The following is a 24,473-nucleotide window of genomic DNA, read 5'->3' on the forward strand; positions in this document are numbered from 1 at the left end:
CTATTGCCCGAATAATTCTACGAAAGACTAGGCGGTATGGTCGAAAGACTATAGCCTGCGCCATGGGCGGAAAAAAAAACTATTGCCCGAGTTCGTAGGCTTTAATACATTTGATAACAATAAAATATGTCGGTACCATTTGCTTGTCCTTCTGGAATGAAATGACTTTTGGTAAAAAAGTAATTCCAGTGATAAAATCTTTCAAAGTCATAATGTTAACCTTTTATATTGAGGTAGATTAGGTTAGTTGATTTTAGATATATCTATTATGTATACAGGTCATAACAAAAGTAGAAACTTAAAACATAAAGATTTTATGTAAAAAAATTCGAAAAATATATGAGTGCAAAATAGACAAGAAATTTAAATATAGTCTTTGCGCATAGATAAATGATGACAGAGGCAAGACAACGATTATACAAAAAATATACAATTATATTAACTCTTGCTCACAATAATAAGCCAAGAAGCGGTTGGGTATTTTACAAGGAATGTAGCCGCCAGCATTATGATAACATTGACTTTAGTTTGTGCTAGAAATGTATTCAGAATAATTTTTAGATAAGGTAATTAAATAATATTATGTTGGAATATTGAAATATTCATGAAGCTTACAACCGTCAAACACTGGATATAAAAAATAATATATCGCCTTTATAATAATAAAAAAATTGACACAAGGACAACTTTATTGTCTGTGACTATGCGACCCAGAAATACAGATTAAAAACATGTTCAATACCTATAAATAAATTTAGATTATACAGTGGTCTCATATAAACTAATGCTTTCCGCGTCGATTTATTACTCGGTATGAGGCTGTATAATGAGCAGGCAATAGGTAGTTTTAATGGATGCAGAGCGGTAAAAACGCATTAATTTTCTTACTATTATCTCAAGCTCCGCTGCAGGCGCCAATTACTTCCTAACTAAAGGTGAATATGTTGTTTAAGTATGTTGATTTAGTTTCAAGATTTTTATAAATGTCTGTGTTTCAGTAAATTATAATAAAATAAAATAATTAAATTTTGGTACAAGGGTGTCGTAAATAGTGGTTTGATACTCTGTGGTCGTTGGGTCGCTAAGCAACTCACTAATATTTAGGTATCGTTAATGCTAACTGGTTACTGCTCCAGTTTGTTTTAAGGAATCATATTTTAAGACATTTTAAGATGATTAAAACATATGGATAGAATCACAAGATGTCACAGTCAAGAAATTGCTTGTAAACTCACAACTCGAACGGGTGAAAAAAAGCTTTGAAATTGAAATAAGCACAAACAACAAGAGCAAAACTAACTTGACATTGACAGTACTGAGTAGTCAACCCTAGTCCTAGTCCTACATTAACTAGTAGTCTAATAACATTAAAAACACTTCAGGAATAGACTATTTTAGACTACACTATACTACATAGGTACTATCTGTCATCTGTCAGCTATCCGCTGTCAAACTGTCATTTTTCGTTTATTGAAACCGCAATTTGGCCCGCAACTTCTTTGCAGTAATAAAAAGATACTTTTTGCGAATTGATTTAGATTATTTTCAGTCGTAATGCGATTCTCAGGTCGTCAACGGAACCAATGAATTTTTAACTATAGGAGCGCTCATACGATGCCGATAACACATCGTGAGGACATAATATAAACTACGAGTCGATAAACAAATCTCACCAATGAAACAGATGCCAAGACCTAGATCCATAAACAATTATAAAGCAACATTGCAAGGCTTACAGTGATTTTATTTATTTGCTTGGTTACAATATCTAAATAATTTAACATGTGATGAGGAGCATGAAGATATGACAGCAGGTGCTTACAAGCATTTAATAAAAAAAACATGGGCGAGTTAAAAGAGTTACTAAGTTTATTGCCAGTTCTTCTCGTCCGTTCTACTTGATTTGAGAACTGCCAGTGAATGTTAAATTAGAAGCATATTGTTTTTTCATGTTACCTACACGAATAAATTTGATTTTATTTACGTAAAAGACTTACAAACATACATCAAACTTTCGCGTTTTACTCATTAGACATATGATTGAATAGCTAATTACTGAATTGCCAATAACAATCCGTTAAACAATAGCAAACTGTGTTAATTAGTTAGTTAAATGTAACTGCTATTTGTCTAGTGTTATTGAATATGCACATTAACTATTGAGCTTCGAAATGAGTTTAAATACTATGTAAATGTATTTAACTGTATTGTTTAAAGTTGAATTATGTAACACAGTTATGTGTGGAGTTCGGTCACGGTAGTGTAACTTGTATTTTAAATCAACGTAGCGTCCATGACTGTGGTCATGCAAGGACCTTTCATAGGCCCTGTTTTGTTTCTTCACTATATATATAAGGCTATTTCGTTTACGCTGCTTTTTACCATTTTACTATGCACTATAGAACCAGATATACCTTGGAATGTTGAATGCCAACTGATTTCTCTACAACTCGCTCCTTACGTGACCTTTACCGTGACTTGTGGGTTAAAAGAGGCATGAAGAAACGATGTTCGTAATGCATTTGCATTCGTAAACATGCTTAAAATAGAAGCCTAGAGAAGTAGAAACAATTAGTATGATGGAATAGATTATTAAGAAGAAATGATGATGATGATTAAATACTTAATAGCCTTAATTATGAAGTTTAATAATTATCTTTTTAAATCTTTGAAGATTCTTTATACTATTACTTACGGAAAAAGGATAAGGTTTTCTACAGTATTCTTAATTTATCTTATGTAAACAGCTTACAATTATTATTCAATAAGCAAGATACTTAATAAAACAGATGTATAAATTTGAATTTAAAATAAAAATGGTCATTTTGAAAAAAGAACGGCACACAGATCTTTGCAATTGCTGTTGACATATAATTTATTATAGCCCTCACTGACATTTCAAAAAATGATAGCTGTCAGAAATCTACGGAATTAAAAATCAGGGTATATTATGTAGGAACTATGAAGAGATCCTAATTTAAAAAAATCGTTCCTTGGAAGATTATTTTTTTCTGAATTGTTTTAAGAAAATAATACAAATATGTTTGTCTTATATTTAAGATAAGATGTAAAAACACAAATATACAGTTATAACAATTTTCTTAACCTACAAAGTAAAAATAATAATAATTAAAAATTAATAAATAGAAAAATGAAACTAATTTTAAAAAAGTCACTTTGGCAGTGTACCTTCAACGCTTCGCTGTATTGCGATACTTATGCGTTGAGCAAGGAAAGCACCAGTTCTGGGTACTAACTACCAGGCGCCACGACCCAAGAGTCTCTACTCCAAAGAGAAACTAAATCAGGGACATTTCATTTTCATAGATCTAATAAAATGTTTCCTTTCCAAACGATATATATAAATTAGAATTAAATTGTCTAGAACGGTTAGAATGTTTAACAATTACCTTTACTCTCTTCTCCAATAAATGAAACACTAATTGTTAAGTGAAAGTCAAAATTTATCTCTTTCATAACAAAATGATCGAGTTAATAAGACTCATTATGTCATCTTAAGTAAACCACAGACCGCATTTTTATTTTAACAAGATTGTGAACGTGATGAAAGTAATCGGACATACAAATTAGGGTCACCGACACTCAATAACAAAACCACAACGGTAATTTCAAACGGAGGGTTCCGTAAAAATATTGTATAGTTTTAAAAACTCTTACAGTAAATATATTTATACTCGTGTGTTTATTAATACATATTAACGCAGGAAATAGATTAACAAAATCAAAGGGTGATTGAGACGTTCGAAATTTGAAAGTAGAAGAAGAAATACCAATTTCCGGTAATACTTCATTTACCACCCGTAAGATTTACATTTATATGGGATCATATTTGTTTCTAACTGCCTAATATATTTAATGTGTTTTCGTATTATGTTGTTCCAAACTTGGGACATAAACGCTAGACTTATATCCCAAGTGTGTTAAGTAATAAAAATAGATTATTAAAATCAAAGGGTGATTGAGACCGATTCGAAATTTGAAAGTTGAAGAAGAAATTTCAATTTCCGGAAATGCGATTTACTACCCGTAAGTTTGATTGTATGTATCTATGTAATTGGATTGTATCATAATGACGTCATCGGGCTTCTGAATAGGTGTTCAGGGTCTGTGTTCTTTTGTTGTCTTTGGTTCTCAACAAACTATTAAATCACTTTCTGTAACGACAGGTTAACCATATTTTATTCAAATGTCTTTCATAGACTAGTATTGGCAAGTGAAATAATGCAAGTAAGTGATACCTCCCACCGTCACATGGATGCGTTGCTGAAGTCAAAAAATATTATAGTGCATTATATAACGTTAAAATACCATGAGGACAATTTAAATAAACAAGTGAAATATTGGAAAATCAAGTGAAAATACATGTGATTAAAAATAAATGAAAATTTGTGCCCAAAGACTTGGCAATTGGTCTCGTTATCAGGCCATAAAATAAAATATTATTAATTAGGGCTATTACAACTTCTCATTTTTAGCTTGTTATAATATTGTTTAACTAAATTTTTTGCCATATTACGAGGCTATTTGGATTTGGACAACCCTAGGTACAAAATGCTTTAAGAAATTAAATATGTAATAACTAAATGGTCGTTTTTCGAACACGTGAATTAAACTACTTTCTCATAAATCTCATTTGTATTGTGTAAATTATTAAACAAAGTATACCAGTGAAAAATCTTGGCAAGTGGGACTTTTAAGAAAGCGTAACGACAATTCGACATCTAGAAACACGGAGTTGTTTATTACAGAATATTTATAATATTTATAATACATAAACTAATAGCAGTGTGAGAACGTCTGCTATGCTTGCCAACGTGTGTGTGTGTGTGGGGTTCAATAAATTAGTAACAAAACCGGTCTTACAGTTGGCCTACTCTCTACTGAAAGTCCTGCGGGGGTTGGTGAGCAACACAAGAACTTGCGCTTACTGAATGCTGTCTGCGACACTATCGAAATATTAATGTGTTCACAGAGTGAGTTCACAGTAGCGATATTGTGTATTTAATATTATATGTTAGGGGTTATAATTTAGCCAGCCCAGCTCCTTCCAGAAGCACAGAAGTCTCCTGGGCACTTCACAGGCTTCACGGAGCTAATATTATGTGTATACTATATTTTTTTACATTAACGTATTGTAAATTAAATTAACAAATAATTGTTCAGTAAAAAAAGTCGGATACATTTTTTGTATTGTAAAAGCGATACGCCAAGTAGGTGCGAGATGAAACAGTAACAATCGTTATTGCTGTAGTTTTTCATAGAAAGTGAATTTGACAGCCCTTTTCACCATAAAAAAACACCGAGTCACGATAATCTAATTAAATTTAAATTAAGTTTTTATAACAAATACAAAAATGGATATAAAAAACATCTTTGCATACAAAAACTACAGCAAATAGATCCATGAATGCAAGCTTATTAGCTCATAACATCTCCGTTATCAATACTCGTTTTCTCTTCCATGAAATAGACTACTTCCTCAATCCTACCTTTTATGGCAGTGCTTCTAAGGAAGTGTGATCTGGAATAAAAATATTAACAAGTATTAATTACTGAGTAAAAAAGAATAAAATGTCGTAGGAATTTCTTTCAATATATTGAATAATTGTTATCGCCTATTATAGTAGATACTTCTGTAACTGTATCGTAGATAATAAATGTTTAGTTTCGGTTTTATATATCATTTAAGTTATTATTATACTATTCATAAACTATTTCATGTCTACGCTACTCAGTGCGACATTCTAATCATTTAAGTTCCCATAATTCCTTTGTATTATAACGAAGTTTTAAGGCAATTAATATTTTTATATAATAATTAATTCTAATATTATATGTTGGTATTATCATTTATTAAGTATATTTGCGTCATATTAAATTATCATTATTAATCTAGATCGTTCTTCTATGTCATACTGATAGTATTAGTTGGTCGGGATAATACGTGCAGCTGAGTTTCATCCCCGGACGTCAAGGAAGAATACAAAATACTATCCGTATCACCTCGATGTCCGTCGTTCCACAACTGAGCGTTTTTAAGACAGTTTTTCCCGCACTACCACTATGTGGAACCAGCTTCCCACTGAAGTATTTCCAAACCAATTCGACTTAGAGACCTTCAAGCGTACCAAGCCTTAAAAGGCCGGCAACGCACTTGCGAGCCTTCTGGCAATGTGAGTTCCTACCCGTTTGCGTCCTATTACATTAAAAAAAAGTATGTAAAGTAGATGTCTCATCGCGAAATACTCCAGGTCAATGAACAATGGTATCAATCCTTACATTTATCATATTTAACATCTCTTTAAAATGCTAAGTAGCCTACGATAAAAAGTAGAATAATATATCAATCAATTTTAGATGTAAATCGTGCAATTTTTTAAAGTGTAGATAATCAATTACATAATTTATCTAGAACTTCAGTTGTTTTTATTGCCATATCCAAAATAAACAATATTTATTGTTTTTTAATATGAAAAGTAGAGTCGCGATTAGCGAAATAGTTAACTTTACGCTTCAAGATTTATTTTATATATTGTTATATCCATATTATTCAGATACCTACCTACCTTTTTAGCTACAATTTACATACAACTAATAACAATCCTTAACTATATGATAATCTCATAATACTTACGTTAATAACAATGACAGGTTATATAAAGAGTTTGATTCAACGCACTAATCTCGGGACCCATAGGTCGAACTGAACAATTATTTTTAAACATAGTCAATTTATTGATAAAAAGATATCGCATTCACTGAAAAAACTGCTGAATAAAACTAAGATTCTTATATTACTGCAAAGCCATGTCTCAAGTAATAAACATGATTGAAGAATGTTCGCACGCACATACATTAGCTATATACCGGAAACAATTTTTATAGAATTTTCTTATCAGATAAGTGTTTTTGTTAACTATGCCTAGTGACTTTAATATCTAATAACCGTTATTAACAAGATAGATATGTTACGATAGTGTAAAGTAAGATTTTATATGCCTTATACTTATCTCGTGGAGAAAAGTGTAGAGTAATTGAGACATAATCTCTTCTTACTGAAATGACATGCCTTCATAATGTATATAAGTTTAGAATTATATAGCTATATTATTTATGGCAAATATTATTCACATACTGTCCCTAACTACTAAACTTGAGAGGCAAATATTAAGCTGTTTTATGCCTCAATATTATGTTGAATGATTTTCACTTTGCAAATAAACGATTCTGTTGAAACAGCATCTCCCTGACAGATAAGCGGTATGATTCTTCGAACTCGTCTTCTTCTACGTTTTACTTGATTCACCAAATCAAAATAATTTTAATTCTATCTTCAGTAATACAGTTGTCAATAAATTCAAATTGCTAAACAACGAGTTACTATAGAATTTGGAATAAATATTGCACTTAATTATGTGAAATAAGGATGTCTACTTTTTCTCCAACTTAAAGAGAAGATACATCCTTAACCAATACCCAAGTAGTTTTGGTTTGTAACCGCGGATTCTAGGTGTCGCTAAGACATCATTTGACAGTAGACTCGTATCAATAAATAGTTATGTGTCAACTTACGGCAGTCTCAAAACGATATAATAAAACATTTTTAATTTAAAAATAGAATACTAACGTGGAAAAAGAAAGACCCCTAAGACATTTGACATTGACATTAGACTTATATCCATAAATAGTTGTGTCAACTTATGGCAGGCTCAAAACGATACAATAAAACATTTTTAATTTAAAAATAGAATACTAACGTGGAAAAAGAAAGACCCCTAAGACATTTGACATTGACATTAGACTTATATCCATAAATAGTTGTGTCAACTTATGGCAGGCTCAAAACGATACAATAAAACATTTTTAATTTAAAAATAGAATACTAACGTGGAAAAAGAAAGACCCCTAAGACATTTGACATTGACATTAGACTTATATCCATAAATAGTTGTGTCAACTTATGGCAGGCTCAAAACGATACAATAAAACATTTTTAATTTAAAAATTGAATATAGCAAATACTAACGTGGAGAAATGATGTGAATTCTTCCTCCAACCTTAAGTGAAGATCCTCGAACAGTCAAACCACCGACTGGCCGCCCCAAAGACCCCTAAGACATTTGACATTGACATTAGACTCGTATCAATAAATAGTTCTGTCAACAAGTAGCAGTCTCGAAACGTTATGTAAATAATTAATTAAATTGCGTGTATTTAAAGTTGATTGTAAAATGCGCGGTGTCAGCTCCATAACACCTTTGTAATAAAAATTACCAATTACAATGGTAAATGCAATCAGGCAAATTACAATTGAATAACACCTAATGCAATTAAACGGTTAACGATTAACGACACGAGCTGACTCTATCAAATGTGATTGCGTAACTTCCACTTGGTTCGTTGGGAAAATACTTTGTACTGAAATGAAATACTTTGTGGTTGAAATCTTCACATTTCTTTATAAAATAAATATAGTTAAAAAAAAACTAAAAAACACGCTTTTAAAGCACATCAATCTAAAAAGTGAAAAATAATTCCTAATTTAGGCTGAAAATGGTAATGAACAAAAAATACTGGTATTTTTGTGAAAAAGCGTGGGGCACTCTGTGCCATATTTTTCGTCTATCGGAAGTCTCGTCTAGCGTGTTTTTTTAGTTTTTTTTAACTATATTTATTTTATTTTCTAGTAAATTTTTTTTTCTTCGGATTATTGCATTGTCATCGATCTTTGACAGGTGCGCAAAGTTTGATTTAATCTGTCCGTTAAAAGTGGCTGTATGTCAAAACCGACTCCTTCGGACTCGATTTTGACATACATACATACAAACAGGTGAAGCTAATATAAAGCGTGTAAAAAACTGTTTGGTTTAAATCATCATCAGGCCCCCTATGGGCCTTAGCTTCCGCAAGTATCTTTCGCCATTGCAATATGTCTCGTGCTTCTTGCGTTCAATTACTAACAACTTTGTGGTCTTTGGTCTATCCCAACAACCGGGTCTACTGTGAATGTGTTCATCAAGGACTTTGGGGTTCTATCGTCCGCCATAAGTGCACAAGTCCCAGTCTGCCTGTTGCATTTTCTCAATTCAATAATGGTGTCGTCAAGAATGTTATTAAGTTCTTCATACACCAAACAGAGCCAAAATAATGAATATTCAAAACAATTATTATTATACTGTTAATTTAGAATGTGTCTCATTTTACACCGAATTGATTTGCTAAAATTTTAAAATTCGCATGTGCAAGAAATAATAGCGAGCTCGAAAGACCTTGTTCTCTGGTCCTATACGGGGCTATGGGCTCGACTGACCTTCCCAACTCGACTAACCCCTACTCCCTATTTTAAACATACATATACATATAATCACTAAGAGCGAAAATGTTTGTTAAATTAACAACATTTAAAGAGTGCCCAGAATCCAAATGAAACGCGAAAGATAATATATATAAAGCAATAGAAACTTTAGACATCGTAAAATATATACGGAACCCATAAGTGTTCATTTAATGATTCACTACGCTTTTACTGTTTTCAATGATTTAACGGTCACGTCTCGAATCACGCCTCACGCCTTAAACGTGCGTTATATCATATGCGAAGAGAAGAAAACTGTCATAAGCGGCAATTACTGTTCACATAGTTAAACTATACTATGATTTTTCCTTCCGTAGAATTTTGACATTTCATAAGTATTGCTACTAAAAAGTTCTCCACCGAAACAGGGACAAATTTGACCCATTTGAGGGCAATAAAAAATAAAATGCTACGTCTTTTTATGTTATACCTACAAAAAGGTGACCTAATACAAAAATAACAAATAATTCAATATCACGAACAATATATCGAATTAACTTTAATTACTTTATTTTATTCTTTAGCTGGCGTCACTGCCTACTAATTCCAGGTTTAGTAAACCTTTAAAAAAAATAAAATGTTATCTTTACTTGTGCGTTTTTTACTGTTTGTTATAAAAAGGGACGTAATTATCACTTGCCGTAAAACCACTTTTAATGTGAAGCACCGCACTTAATAAAATGGTTACATTCACTAACAAATAAAATGTATCTATAGACGCAAATGTTCAGACCCGTATTGAAACTGAAAACTGTGCCCGGCCAAAAAGGTTCATAATGTCTGACATGTCAAAAAATGATAGCAGTGAGAATTCTACGGAATTAAAAATCAGAGTTCACATATCTACAATATGAGTTTTGTAGTTTATGGCCTGACCATTAATGACCACTGTGAGTTTGAATTTTGAATATTATTTTGTATTTAGGATATGTAAGGGCATGCCCTCGCTATTTAAATAAACTTAATAGCCAATAAGGACCCTTTGGTAATGGTATTTAATTATTACTTATAGAGTAACTATGAAAATATCTAAGCTTTTAAAATAATTGAAGTTCATTAATTTCTTCTATAAATCTTTGTCTACTGTCTATTGTTCTGTAATAATTGTGATTAACCTTTCACATAGTATCGGCATTACGCATAAAATGTTCAGTTTCCCCATAAAATTATCAAGTCATACTCATAAAAGTCCAAGTTCGTCAAGTAAATTTATCTTTAATACATTTCGATAGGGTTTTACGAGTTTATTTAATTGTCTTAGATTACGAAAAAGGTTACATTATATTTTAACTTATTTTATAGAATGATTATATTATGATAATAATTTGACATAATGTAACATTTCCTTTCTAAAGAAACGTCTATAGGGAACGTTACGTTTTCACTAAATATTATATAAGGATGGATGATTCGTAGCCTTACGAGAATACTCTATGACCTAAGCGTCTATGATTGTCTATGGAATGTAGAATTTCACATTTAGAAACGCCAAACGCCAACGTGACAAAAATCGAATTTCGAATATTTAAAATAATTTAAATACGGAACATTATAATTTGGGACAATAAAATTGACGGGCCGATAACATAAAATTAAAGTCTACCACGCAAACGGTGTATCATTTCTTTCTTAACAATGGCACATTACTTAAGATTAATTTCATCTTGACAAATGGATCGATTAAGGACTTTCGAATTTCACCTTTGTGTCAAATACGGTAAATATAGGAATGATCTTTATCAAATATTTATTCGCTGGACTTACAGTTACGCGATATATTTTACTCAATGACATATAAGGAAAACATATTCAGTTTAAACGAATATCGTGCGTGTAACTTAAGTTAATCTAACTAGGTAGGAAGTAATTAAATCCGTTATTTTATTGAATTAGTTCGCATTTAAAAGAAATGGCGTTTAATGTAAAAGAATTTAAAATGATTTCGATGACCGCTTTTTTGTTTATTTTCAGGTTGTCGTTGGACTTTAAAATATTTGTAAGACGAAAAACCTTATTGACAGCATTTGCCTGCACTGGGGTGGGATGATAAAATATGCAATAATTATGGCTAAATAAAATAATTTACTCTATAATTTTTGCCAATATGCTTATTTGTGTTTCTCACGTTTTTCCATACATAAATGAAATCCTCTCGAGATTCTAGAGTCAAGAATACCATCAACCATATTCCATTTCCATATGCGGAAGATGGTCATAATTTTTCGCACAATCATATTTAAACTGTATTTAAAAATGGTTAATCAGTAACATAAAACCTATGATCGGAAGTAATTCAAAAAAAAAACTGTCTCTTTAGTTTCTATATGTATTTGAGTTACGTCTGACATTAACTTTCTGCTGTTAAGATATTTTAACTCTACCCTTATTGCTTCTGGGGCTCGACAAAAAGGCCACCCACTACTGCCAAAAGGAATTTGTATGATAATGGCCACGTGAAAAAGTGTGAGTGTAAGCTAATGGGCTACCATTTCCCCTCACCCACAAAAAAGCAACGCACACAAATTAGTGCATCACGGCTGTCAAAAAATCATTTTGTCTCAAGTTCCTTTTTGTATTTTATTTATGCTTTGAAACATATGTTAAAACGAGGAGAATCAAACACTTATGAATTATGTTAGAAATAAGAAACTATTAAAAACTAAAACTATTAACTGTCAACGTCAAGTGTCACAGAGTAAAAATAATTTTACTGTGGACTTTATCTTTTATACATAGAAAAATCTTATGAATGTTGTCCATAATAAATACAAAATGCATATTTTCGTTATTTCTCTTACTAAATCCATCCATGACAACAACTGATCACTCACGAGAGACTTATATTGTGTGTAGATAAAATATTAAAACGAATGAAATGTTAATTAAGTAATAAAACTAATGATGATTTTACAGTTTCTAATAAGAGTTGGAGAGTGCTTCACTAAATTGCCTTGCAAGTGAAGACTGCCGTAAAAATTATAACTGGTGTACGCGTTTTATGGATTTTAACATGAGTTAATCTCATTTTAAATGAAACGGACTGCAAGATACATCGCATAGAAAGTGTGTAATGTATTTAATAACCGTCTTTCTTATTTCTTCACTATAAACCTTAATTGGTTATAATCACATTATTTTTCAATGCAACATAAAAGTACCAGTATTAATAGTGAAATAGGTAGATTAATACCTTAAAATGAGAACTATCAAAGAGGAAATCCGGAGACTGGCTGCTAAATACAAAGAGCGGTTAAGCTGTCACCCGAATGAACTTGCTCGCTAACTCACCATTAGACAGTATGTGAGTCTAAAACGTCACCATATTCTAGAGCTAGAAGACCGGCAGTAGAAGACCTTCCAATGGGAAGTCACTCCACATGACAGCACCACAGAAAAAATTTGCTCATAGCCTTGGGGCTGATTGCAAATAACCGCAGAGAAAAAAAAAAGGTATATTAATACTAAGCCATTGGCGCTACTAAAAGGACCTCAGATTGCATCTGTATCGGTGTCTGGCACATGTCGTTGATATTTGGCTTTGAGACATGCCAGTTTCCTTACGATGTTTACCTTCACCGTAGGAACTAGTGCTAACAGAAAGATTCCGTTGGTGCACAGCCGTCAATCGAATGACCTCAGGGATGAGGGTCTCTCGATACAGCCACTGACCAGAGAGCAGTGTGCTCTTGATTACTTTTGTTTTTTTTTTAGTCAATGTCTTTTGTTTTTTATTACTATTCTGTTTATATTGACTTTTTTTTTAAAGACAATTCACACCAATTGACCTAGTCCCATGCTAAGCTGGTAAAGCTTGTGTTATGTGTACTATGCAACGTATACATACATATTATTATAGATAGATAGATGTAAATACATATTTACATTTAAACACCCAAGACCTAAGCACAACACCAAATGCTCATCACATCTATGTTCGTCTCAGCCGGGGATCGAACCCGGGACCCATGGATTCGCAGTCAGGAGTACTAACCACTAGACCAATGAGTCGTCAAATTACTATGACAATTGTACATTTTATTAACCTACCGTGTTGTACTGGGTATCGTTATCGTTAATTATAATAACTGATTATTTTTCTTCTAATCACTATAAAGTTATATGATATTAATAACATTACATTTAGTTATTTGGTACATACGAGTATAAAGGACTTTGTCTCAAACACAATAAGAAAATGTTTGTTTAATATTCAAATTTGTTACAGGAACACTGTGTATGTAGAATTGCATCCATAACTATTCCTACGCCAGAAGAACCTAAAAGATTCAGGGATATACGAATTTTGATGAAATCGCTGAGTTAATTAAGTTGAAACACTCCCTTAATGCCAAGTTCGTGAATGGGCAAAATCATTAAAGAATTCATTAACTCCGACTGAATGATCTTGTTAGGATTACAGTAGCCGCACGAAGTGCCGGTTTAACGTGATACAATGTAGAGAAGGTCGCTTTCAACGAAAGAGTGGTAGGATAAGACTTAGCGCTAGGCATGACTCCCTTATGTCAAAAACATAGAGGGTTCGATGTCAACAATGAGCCCGGAATATCAGGCGAAATATTGTCCGGCTCATAAGGTATAAAACCTTTTGACTAAAGAAAAATTATTTATAAAACAACTAAGATATGAGTCACTACATATTCTGGTGTAGTTGCGAGACTTTACCTTCAAGTTGCCTAATTATTGAAACAAAAGATTTACACTTCTATAGGATTAGCGCTGTAATTGTTCCACCTATGTCAATTGTCTTTTTTGTACTAATGTACATAAAATGACAATCGTTCCGCTGGCGCAGCCACCCAAAGTGAGCCTTGGCCTTCAAAACTAGAGAACGCCAACAACAATCGCGTGCTACCGCTTGCTATTCGGGCAATTGGAGCAGCCCAATAGTTTGTTGTATTTTACCTAACGCCACGTTCTATAAAGGCATTCCTAATGGAACCCATCATTGATCTGAATGAACTGACATTTGATGCCATCATTTGGAAAAGGGTGGCTTGATGCATCTTGATGCAGCTTGGTGGATCCTTGATCCATCGTGTTAGGCATACCACTTATGGTATCCTGAATGTGTTGATTACGAATAACACGCATATCTTAAAACGTTGGTATGCTGTCTATGCCCAACTATAGGAGTTCTTTTGTTTCTTTTTCATTTTGTTTACTAACCAATACTAACATAACAACTAAGACCGAAGTATCATTACATCCATATGTTTTAATAATTAAAACTACATATGGATGTAATCTGAAATAAAATAGTTATTATTATTATCTAACATTCAACACTATTAATAAAATCTTGATATTCCTAGTGATACGAAAATCCTTCCTCAAAATAGTTTGAACGGTAAGATGTTCATTTAGAAAAGAATTATCGGTAGAATTTTAAATCGCTACGGAAATTATTAGCAAACCTTTCACTAATCATGTAATTATTATGCTAAATAATTCACAATTGCGTTATTTAGTCCATATAAAGGTTACCTTCGCTCAAAAATTAAAATAAAAAGTTTAACATTCGAATTTAATACAGGAACACACGGTGTATATAGAATCGCAATAGATAACTATTTCAAGGTCCAGAGGACCTAAACGATTTGGAAATATAGGCATTTTGATAAAATCGCTGAGTTTATTACAAAAGAAATGGTCGGTTGCTTTTAATTATAATTCTTCAACAACTTCTTTACAAATAAAATTGTTGCCAGCGAAACCAGACAGGAGCTAATCTCAAAACACCTACCAGCTTGTATTTAAATCGAAAGCTATTAACTCATTAGATAACCTAATTCTTCAACTCACCAGTCTACCATCCATCACCAGGCTTCGTGTTCAGGAATCAGCGTATCTCAAAGCTATTAAATAGACGTAGTGGTCCATTATTTTAATAAAAAATAAAAAATATATTACTCATGTGTTTGTTTAGGAACCCTTTTATAAGTAAAATAATACCCGTGTCAGGGTTCCCAGCTCTTCCATAAAAAAAATTATATATATCTATATATTTTTAAATTACAATTTCGGTTTTAATTTAAACTCTTTACAACGAATTCTTTTCCAAATTTTTAAGAGCATACGCGACGCGAAACATGCATGAGTGAGTGTGTGGGTGAGTGGATGAGCGAGTGTGTGGGTGAGTGGATGAGTGAGTGTAATGTGTATGAATGTACGTGTTAGGTCCTTTAACCGCTTTTTTTTTAATTTTGGGCGGAGAACGGGAAGATTTTAAGCAGCCTGTTTAAGTTATTGTCGATATAGTCTGCGTCTGGCGAAGTGAATCCTCTGTCTCACTGACGACTAAATAACTTTTTCATTTTAGAAGCAGCTTAATTAAAATATGTTAATTACTTGAAAAATACATTTTAACATTAGAGTCGTATTCAGAGTAGTTGTTAACGGTTTCTGCTGTTTTATACCTACTTTATTAGTAGAACTGGATGTTAATTTAATAAAAGATATCATGACAACTTGTCAACAACAAGTGGGAAGACAAATTTTTTACCCATATTATAAGTAGACCCTTGTGCTAAATTAAATATTGACAGTTCAGGTCTATTAAACAAGAAGTCTGGAATAAAATTGTTACATGGTTATTGATAAATTTTGGTAAAAAACAATAGAATAGGATCAACCTCCTACGAAGTCTTATCAATATTATTGCAAACCAAAATTGTATTTATATTAAAATGTTATTACTAATATCGTATTGTGTTTTATCAACGTGGTGTGGAAGTCTCGCAGTAACTGCCGTGAAGCATGAACTTCGAGTAATAAATTTGCATTTATATTCGTTTTATTCGAAAAAAGAAGCCTAAAACAAAATGTTTAAAAGGCGCCGCTATCATAATATGCATATTAAATTATGCATACCCAACAAAATTCTAATACCAATTATATGAAGTTATCAATCACCCAAGCAACACTTAAAATTCATGTATTCATATCAAACATCTTATAATTGCCTTTCTGAGACGAAGATTTACGTGAAATGGCACTGCGCAGCTTCTAGTACTATTAATCAAATAATACAAGGCTATCTATTAGGAATCACATTAAACAAACCACTAAATGTTGGCATGTTATTGGAAAATGCGTTTCCTGTATTGTAATTATCAGTGTTTGGTTATCACGCTTTCTCTTTCTCGCTAGGGCCAAACGAATGAAATAGATGTCACTCTTACGACAAAGGTGCAACTAGAGTAGCAGTATGTAACCTCTTTGGATATACATGTGCTCTGTTGCTTTGGGAAGTACGAAATAATTGTAGTCCATATTTGATATTGAAATACAAGACGATCCTCACACACATTATTACTTATTTTATTCTGCATTTATTTTATTAATTATTTTGCTTGTGCCAGAAGGATACTTCTTTATACTGTGGACTGTGGATACCCAAAATACACGAACGTCAAAGTCAGCGTCTATAAAGACGCGCGTAAGAATGACGGAGAGTTTATTGCCAGTTCTTCTCTTCCGTTCTACGCCCTTGATTTGAGAGTTCTTTCGTTCATAAGTGTACATGGTGACCTATATGAATAAATGATTTTGGTTTTTTTAAATTAATAAACAGATTGAAGACATTTTGAAAGTTTTATTCTTACAAAATGCGTTCAATCTGCAGCATTCAAGCATTCATTATCGTCATAAAATTATAAGCAATGCACAATAGGTAATTCTTTTGTCAGCGACAGATTATTACAGTTAGGCACGTAATATTCCCTTTGATTGAGTTTCATTAATAATTACTTACTAAATAAAATAACATTTCAATACTCTAGAAACTCTTTTAGTCACGACTACGATGGAAAAAGAGTGGTCTTTAAGTTGCTTTCTAAAAAGCTTGCTCGGCAGAGCTTTCAGACAATCTGAATATAATATAAATAACTTAAACGTGATGACTACGTGATGTTAATAGTTTAACAGGCTCTTGTTTTACTTAAATAATGTTGTCACAGGAATTATACATGTTTTCATTGATATAAATTTTAAATAAACGTTACAGTTCTTATCCAAGTAGGTAAAGTTTTCTGTGATAAACAATATTTTTATTCAGAAAATTAAGACAAATTTATGGGAAAAACTAATTATCCAACGGCAGCTTTCGAGTTGTTACCCTTTAAGATTTTCTATTGTGTGTGGGTTGGGTTGCCCTATCAATTAACTGCGCCTGGCGACCAGCATGGAGAATTAGCTTGACAACTGGCAACTAATGCTAATGTCCGCAAGAAAACACGCAACAATGTTGGATTTAAAACATGTACTCTTTAAATAGCTAAGTATTTTTTTTTATTACATATGACGGCCTACACAAAGAAGATTCAATACAATTTACATTTTTAATTTCACACTGAACAGAAATCTCTATCTATATTACCAATAATTCTGGAAATTCCTCTAGAATTTAAACCAAAGAGTACGAAATCCAGAAAACTATTAAATCTCTTATATCAGAGAAGCAGGTGAAGCGAGTCACTATGAATTTGCAATTCTTAACTTAAGGGTAAAGTCAGCTATTATAACGATAATTCTCACTTATTAAGTATATGATCCCTTCAATATGTCCAATAAACACTCTAAAGTATTATTTTAAAAGGTTAAAAAAAGGTTCATATGAAGTAAATCTCACGATATTTCAATTATCGTATCCGATGCCCGTCTTCAAGCCACGCCTTTATGACGTGTCACTATAAATATTGTTGCCAGGTCACTAACCGGCCTTTGCACGGCCTTCGATAGGGTTGCCCGCTTTACGCTACTATAAAATTTTTATTTTATATTTTAAGATAATCGCGCGTGGCCCATAGTTTTATTTTATAATAATTAAATGCCATTTATCAGGACTTCATAAATTTTTTAATAACTTCATTATTGCTATGTTATGTGTTAACAAACCAGATTTCTTCTTTTATCAAATTACTTACAAACACTAAAAGAAATAGACAATAGAAAGCAAGATGCGTTGGTCTCGATCAATGAATGTGATCAATGAGTGATATAGTTCAATGATCAATGATCAATGAACTATATTCAATAGATAAAATTCACCATCAGCTTACTCGTAAAAATAATAGGATTACGTGCCTAGTACCATAAATTAACAAAAAAAAACGATCTAACTCCACCGAGACATGATGCAGTGTTTATAAATACACATATCAGCGGCTAGTTACAAAAAGCAAAAAGTCTTAGAATATTTTTATCCCAGGAATAAAAGGCTAGTTTGAAGCGAGTTGTGATAAAAAGATTTTAAACTTAAGGATAGCTACTCGTAGTAACATTAATAGTTGTAGACGTATCTTCGATTACTATCTTATAAGTAATTTGCTTGTTTAGTTTTAAAGACCCGGCATGGCATGAAAATCGCTCTGTTACATTGCTTTTTTCTCGACTATTGGCGGGGCTAGCGGCCAGCTTTCTGTTATTGATATTATGCGATCGCATCAGCACTATGTAGTAACTTTATCATTATACTGAATTAACCAGTGGCTCTACAACCCTTTAGGATACCGGACCAGAGTTTCACATATCCGATTTTTCTATTTGTCTAATAGATAAAAAACACACATAAAAATTAGTTATACATTATACATTTTGGAGCCAGCAGGCATCGCATAGAGACAATGGCAAGCGGCCGGATAGAATGTCTTTTTTCCCTTGGAGGATGGGACGTTCTTTGGGAGGCTACTCTTGGACACGATACAAATTTTTTAATTTTCTAATTTCTTGTAGGTTAACAATATTCTTTATACTGCATGTTTGTGTTTTGCAAATAAAACAACGTATATTTATTATAAACTAGATGACCCCGTGAACTTTGTTTCACCAACATATTATATTTGTGTCAAAATTTTTAAAACAGACCAAAGAGGTCAGCCCATGAAGGCCAGCAGACTACATACTAATACTATGAAACACATATTTTTGAAAGAATCTACAAATACAAATATGTAAATGACAACCAAGTAACAATTTTTAATTTCTAAAAAGACGTCCAATTCCCCATCTAAGAACAGTTTGTATTGGGAAATTCAATTGTCGTTTTTAGTATTTTTCTTAAATTATTATTTACGTTTCCCATCGTTTAAACCTTCCCTGATCTTCCACAAATATTTTAAGATCATAATTAGCCAAATCGGTAAAGCCGTTCTCGAGTTTTAGCGAGACTAACGAACAGCAATTCATTTTTATATATACGTATATAGATTATTGACGTCCGTTTCCCTTACATCAAACTCTGCAGGGTTAATTATCTATCTTCAGTTATGATAAGAAACATTTATTGGTTAATGTGAAAAATAGAAAAACGTAATTTATTATAGAAACACAATTCTTTTAATTGTACACAAATTAGATCGTATTTGCAATCTATATCACTTTCATCTATCAATACCAGATATTACGAAAGTGAAAACGACCAATAAAAAGGTGTAAAACGTTGAAAAGCATTAGAATCGTCTCGGGCGGTCCCCTGAGGCTGACCGGCGTCACAATTAAGTTAACTTTTTCATACACTTTTTCATTCACCAACAATATATCGTACACTTTTTTAATTGAAGAAAGTGACCATCATTATGTAGGAACATTTTTTTGCTTTAAGTTTAAAATAGGTTGCGTGTTCTACAAAATAATTGCTGGACAGTAATTAGAATACCCGTCGCCCACGGCGTTTGAGTTTACCCGTTTTATGTGAGAACTTAGATATAGCATATTGTTTCGCGAAAATAAAACAAGGCGACATACAATTACCTATTGAAATCAAATACTTGTTTCAAACCTGCTTACTGTAGCTACAGAAGTATTTACTTTTTATTTGTATACTAGCGAACTGTGGAATTGACTCCCGGGGGGGTCTTCCCTCAGAGATACGACATCCAAATGTTTAAAAAGCGAGTCTACTCCTCCCTCAAAGGCTGGCAACGCACCCACTAAAAATGGGTGTCTATGGGCTGCGTAGACTGCCCTTTTTGGTCGTCCCGCAAGCTCGTTTGTCCCCCTATTATATAAAAAAAATGTATAGACGTAAAAAATATGTTTATGTAACTAACTAACCTTAACAATCAAAAACATTTTTTTTATATTCTTAATCCTAATATTAATAGCTCCAAGCCAAGATTTGTATACATTAAATTCTGTTAACTTTCATAGACAGTAATTGCAAAAGATTTCTTAACAATCATTACACTAATACCACCCATGCACAGTTTAAAGGTAACCTAGATATTTTCTATCTATTATCCATGCATATTTATCATTATTTATTTAAAGATGGCGAGAGAAATAAATGCTGTAAATCCAAAGCAGCACCACCGCATTGTATTAGAAAGTGAAAATCTATATTCACATTTCAAGATAATAAATCTTTAATATGAGAAAACAGTATAATACAATGTAACAGATTGTAGGGGCGTAAGACTCCATTGTTGAGGCGACTTCTAAGTGATTTACGTCGCATTCCGCGCGACATCTCTATGCTTACAAACACTCGTAAATCTATGAAAATCAATATATGTATGTGTTATTAAATAGGAAATTGATTTCTGATGTACCGGTGTATTCATCGTATTAATAGCTAATACGTTTTGTAAGTTAATTATAAACTTTACAACGTTGTTCATTTTAGAATAAACAAAATAACTATTCAAACGGCCACATAGAATGCAGTTCATTTGTTATCATTCAGTTATAGCAATTTTACAAGTGTTTATTTATAAGTAATGTTACAGCTATTATAAAAGAAAACAATTAGACAATATACAAAGCCAAAAAATATTACATAGATAAACAAAATATATGACAGAAAACATAAGTAAGTACAAAAATAACAGAACTGAAATTTACCATTTTTTTTTTAAGACAATTCACACCAATTGACCTAGTCCCATGCTAAGCTCACCAGCAGACATATAGCACACATACATATTATAGATAGATAGACATATAAATACATATTTAAACACCCAAGACCTAAGCACAACACCAAATGCTCATCACATCGATGTTCGTCTCAGCCGGGGATCGAACCCGGGACCCATGCATTCGCAGTCAGGGGTACTAACCACTAGACCAATGAGTTGTCGAAATTGTCGTCGTTAAACAAACAACAATTAATACTTAATATTTCAACGAAAAAACTAAATTGTTACTGCTAAACAAAGTCAAAGTCTGCCTGTTTAAATATTTCCTCACATCCTCTTTGGTGAGATGGAAAATATCAACATTCTGATAATTAGTGTCATAGTTAGATAAAACCCGAAACATTGGCAAATTATGCAGATAAAACGTGTTCGTGTTTATATAATATTACCTTCTATCCCGACGTTCTACTACATGGCTTCCCAACGAGGGGTGACCAGATTTTTATTGCAAGATATTTTTATATTGAAAAAAAAATCCTAGTGTTCCTGAATCTTTGACACGGTTTATTTGACTGTCAATATTTTTTTATTTGTTGCTTAAAAAGACGAAAGAAAAGCAATTCCAAAAATGTTTTATTGAGATGAAAGTGATTTAACTGTTAAGTTGAAAACTTGAATTATGTTTTGCGCATTTCGCTCTATGTTATTATGATACTGTTTACCAATATAGTGTTATATGAAATCTAAGAGTGTTCTCAATACGAAACAGTTAAGCTTTAAACATGATAAGAACGGAGTTGTGGAAGCTTTCTATAGTTTCTAGTAAAATACATATTAAATTAGTTTCGGTGTGAGGAAAGTAGCTCGAAATTTATGGGATACATGCATTGTATGCATGTATAGACAGAGAATATGGAGACTTTTAAAGAAACGCGATATTTCTTACTTGGATATTTCAATAAACCCCTATCCAAGTTTTGAAAATGTGACGCAACCCTTTATTTTAGCTTCAGTATTTTTTTATGCCGGATGTTAGCCGTAGATTTTTGGTTCTTGGCGTTTTGGTTCACCTTGCGAGCATACACAGTTGCGCATGCGCAATGTTAATTGCACATGGAGAGAATTATCAGCCGGCATTACTTATCAAAAATCTAATGTGAGATATGCACTTTAAACGTTATCCAGTATTTTATGAATAATATTATTAATTTTATTAGTAAATGTTTTCATACACGTGAATAAAAATTGTAAGCAAAAATGATCGGGTATAAATCAGACGCGGATTCTTAAATTGGACATTAGCACCTTAGTGACAATTCACAAATACACATTATAGAAAACACACAATATTTTTGGTAATTCGTTAAGTAACAAAAATATATAAGTACAATTGCTGACTTTTTCGCTTGCATTTATATTTGTTTAGTACAAACTGGACATTCAGACTAAAAGACAAAAGTTCTAATACATACGTAAAAGACACCATTGACTTAATATTAAAGAAAATTCACAATTATAAAAACCATTTTAGCCCTTTCGGCCTTATTATTAACAGTTAAGAAAGAGTAATCTATTATAATTCCTGCTATTTTAACGCCAGATATCAATTTAAAAGTCAAATTAGAATGCCGTGTAATGCCTTCCATGTTGCTTCTATATAAAAACTGTTTCCAGTTCATTGATCAAAATTATAAGAACGCGCATCGTATATATTTAATTTATACATCTCAACCGTTAGTTTTATAACGATCTAAATGTATTACGTACTAATAATGATAATTAAAAATGCATCTGACGTTCTTGTAAACGAATTTCTGTTTATAGTTTTCAATTGATTATTATTATTGAGCAGTGTAGGCCTAGTGGCTTCGGCATGCGACTCTCATACCTGAGATCGTAGGTTTGATTCCGGCTGTGCACCAAAGGAGTTTCTTTCTATGTGCGCATTTAACATTTGCTCGAACAGTGAAGGAAAACATCGTGAGGAAACCGACATGACTTAGACCCAAAAAGTCGACGGTGTGTGTCAGACACTTGACTGATCACCTACTTGCCTATTAGATTTAAAAATAATCATGAAACAGATTCAGAAATCTGAGGCCAAGATCTGAATAGGTTGTAGCGCCACTGATTTGTAAAATGGAAAAGAAACATATTTGACTATTAGATATGGAATAAATAATAAATATGGAAATAAGCTTCTGCTAACTACCAATAAAATAATAGTTTTTAAGAACCGTAGATGTTTCTAACTAGTTTGAATTTATAGTTGCCGGTTACTTGTAAAAGGATATTAAAATATAAGCTTGCGCTTGATTTATTTTCCTTGTGGCTCTTGTATTTCCTGTATAAAATCGTTGTGAGACATATTCCATTTATAAAAAACATTTAGGTACAACAGGTGGCAAGCTTTTAAATCAACTGTAGCTCGAATGAAAATAAGTTAGATGTTCTTAGATAATAAAAACTAAAATCGACTTATTTAATTCTTATATTCAATTTTATAAGCTTATAAAATATATTTTTTTACCTCGATACATTATTCCATACTTTTTAGTTTTAGTTATTTTAACTTTTCTAATAATTTTTTTTGTGGTTGTTTATCTAATTTTTTCCCTTAATAGCTTGCTTATGTTCTAATATAATTGATGAGTATGTGTGTAAAATTTCTGATGTCATATTTTCTTGTATTTTTTTTTTACATACAAGTTGTTTTAGAACTTATAAAAAAATAAATACTTTAAGTAATATTATTGGGTTAATCTATTCGTGATTGCGAGAAAATTTACATAAAAAGACTGAACTGATCAGACTTTTGATCGTTTGGATGCCTGAAGCTAACAGGAGAATAGCATTGAAAGCTTATTACCTTAACATTGCATTGCAAATAGGTAAAGCGCATCACGACACGATAATTCTTGTATAGGGCTGTCGCAAAGTTACCGACTAAAGAGAACAAGAAACTGTTCTTGACCGATTTATTAACTGACATCAAAGAAGGAGATACTCAGTGTCATGAATAATATTTGATTATGGTGGTATATTTAGGCTTCAAAGCATGTGTCCTACAATTTCTGTGTGTCTGTTTCCTGTCCACAAATTTTGGAAACCTAATTGATACATTCTAACTTAGTAAACAGTCCGTCAGTAAATCGGTTATTTTTTCTGATTCCTTTTTATTTTGCAATAGTTTATTTAGAAATCAGCCCTGCGATTCT

The 24,473-nt window shown here is 32.2% G+C and overlaps 1 protein-coding gene across 3 annotated transcripts in view; it reads right to left on the reverse strand.

The window, feature by feature from the left end:
- Positions 1–24,473, reverse strand: part of LOC125049552 — a 68,937-nt gene that overhangs the window by 14,794 nt on the left and 29,670 nt on the right. For 2 of the 3 annotated variants that reach the window (XM_047648917.1, XM_047648918.1), the window contains exon 3: positions 5,511–5,542. The exons of the other annotated variant lie outside the window; for it this stretch is intronic. The gene's annotated coding sequence lies outside the window, so the exon portion shown is untranslated. The remainder of the gene's footprint in view (positions 1–5,510; positions 5,543–24,473) is intronic. 3 annotated transcript variants of the gene reach the window in all.

Source organism: Pieris napi, chromosome 5, assembly GCF_905475465.1.
Source record: "Pieris napi chromosome 5, ilPieNapi1.2, whole genome shotgun sequence".
Taxonomy (NCBI): domain Eukaryota; kingdom Metazoa; phylum Arthropoda; class Insecta; order Lepidoptera; family Pieridae; genus Pieris; species Pieris napi.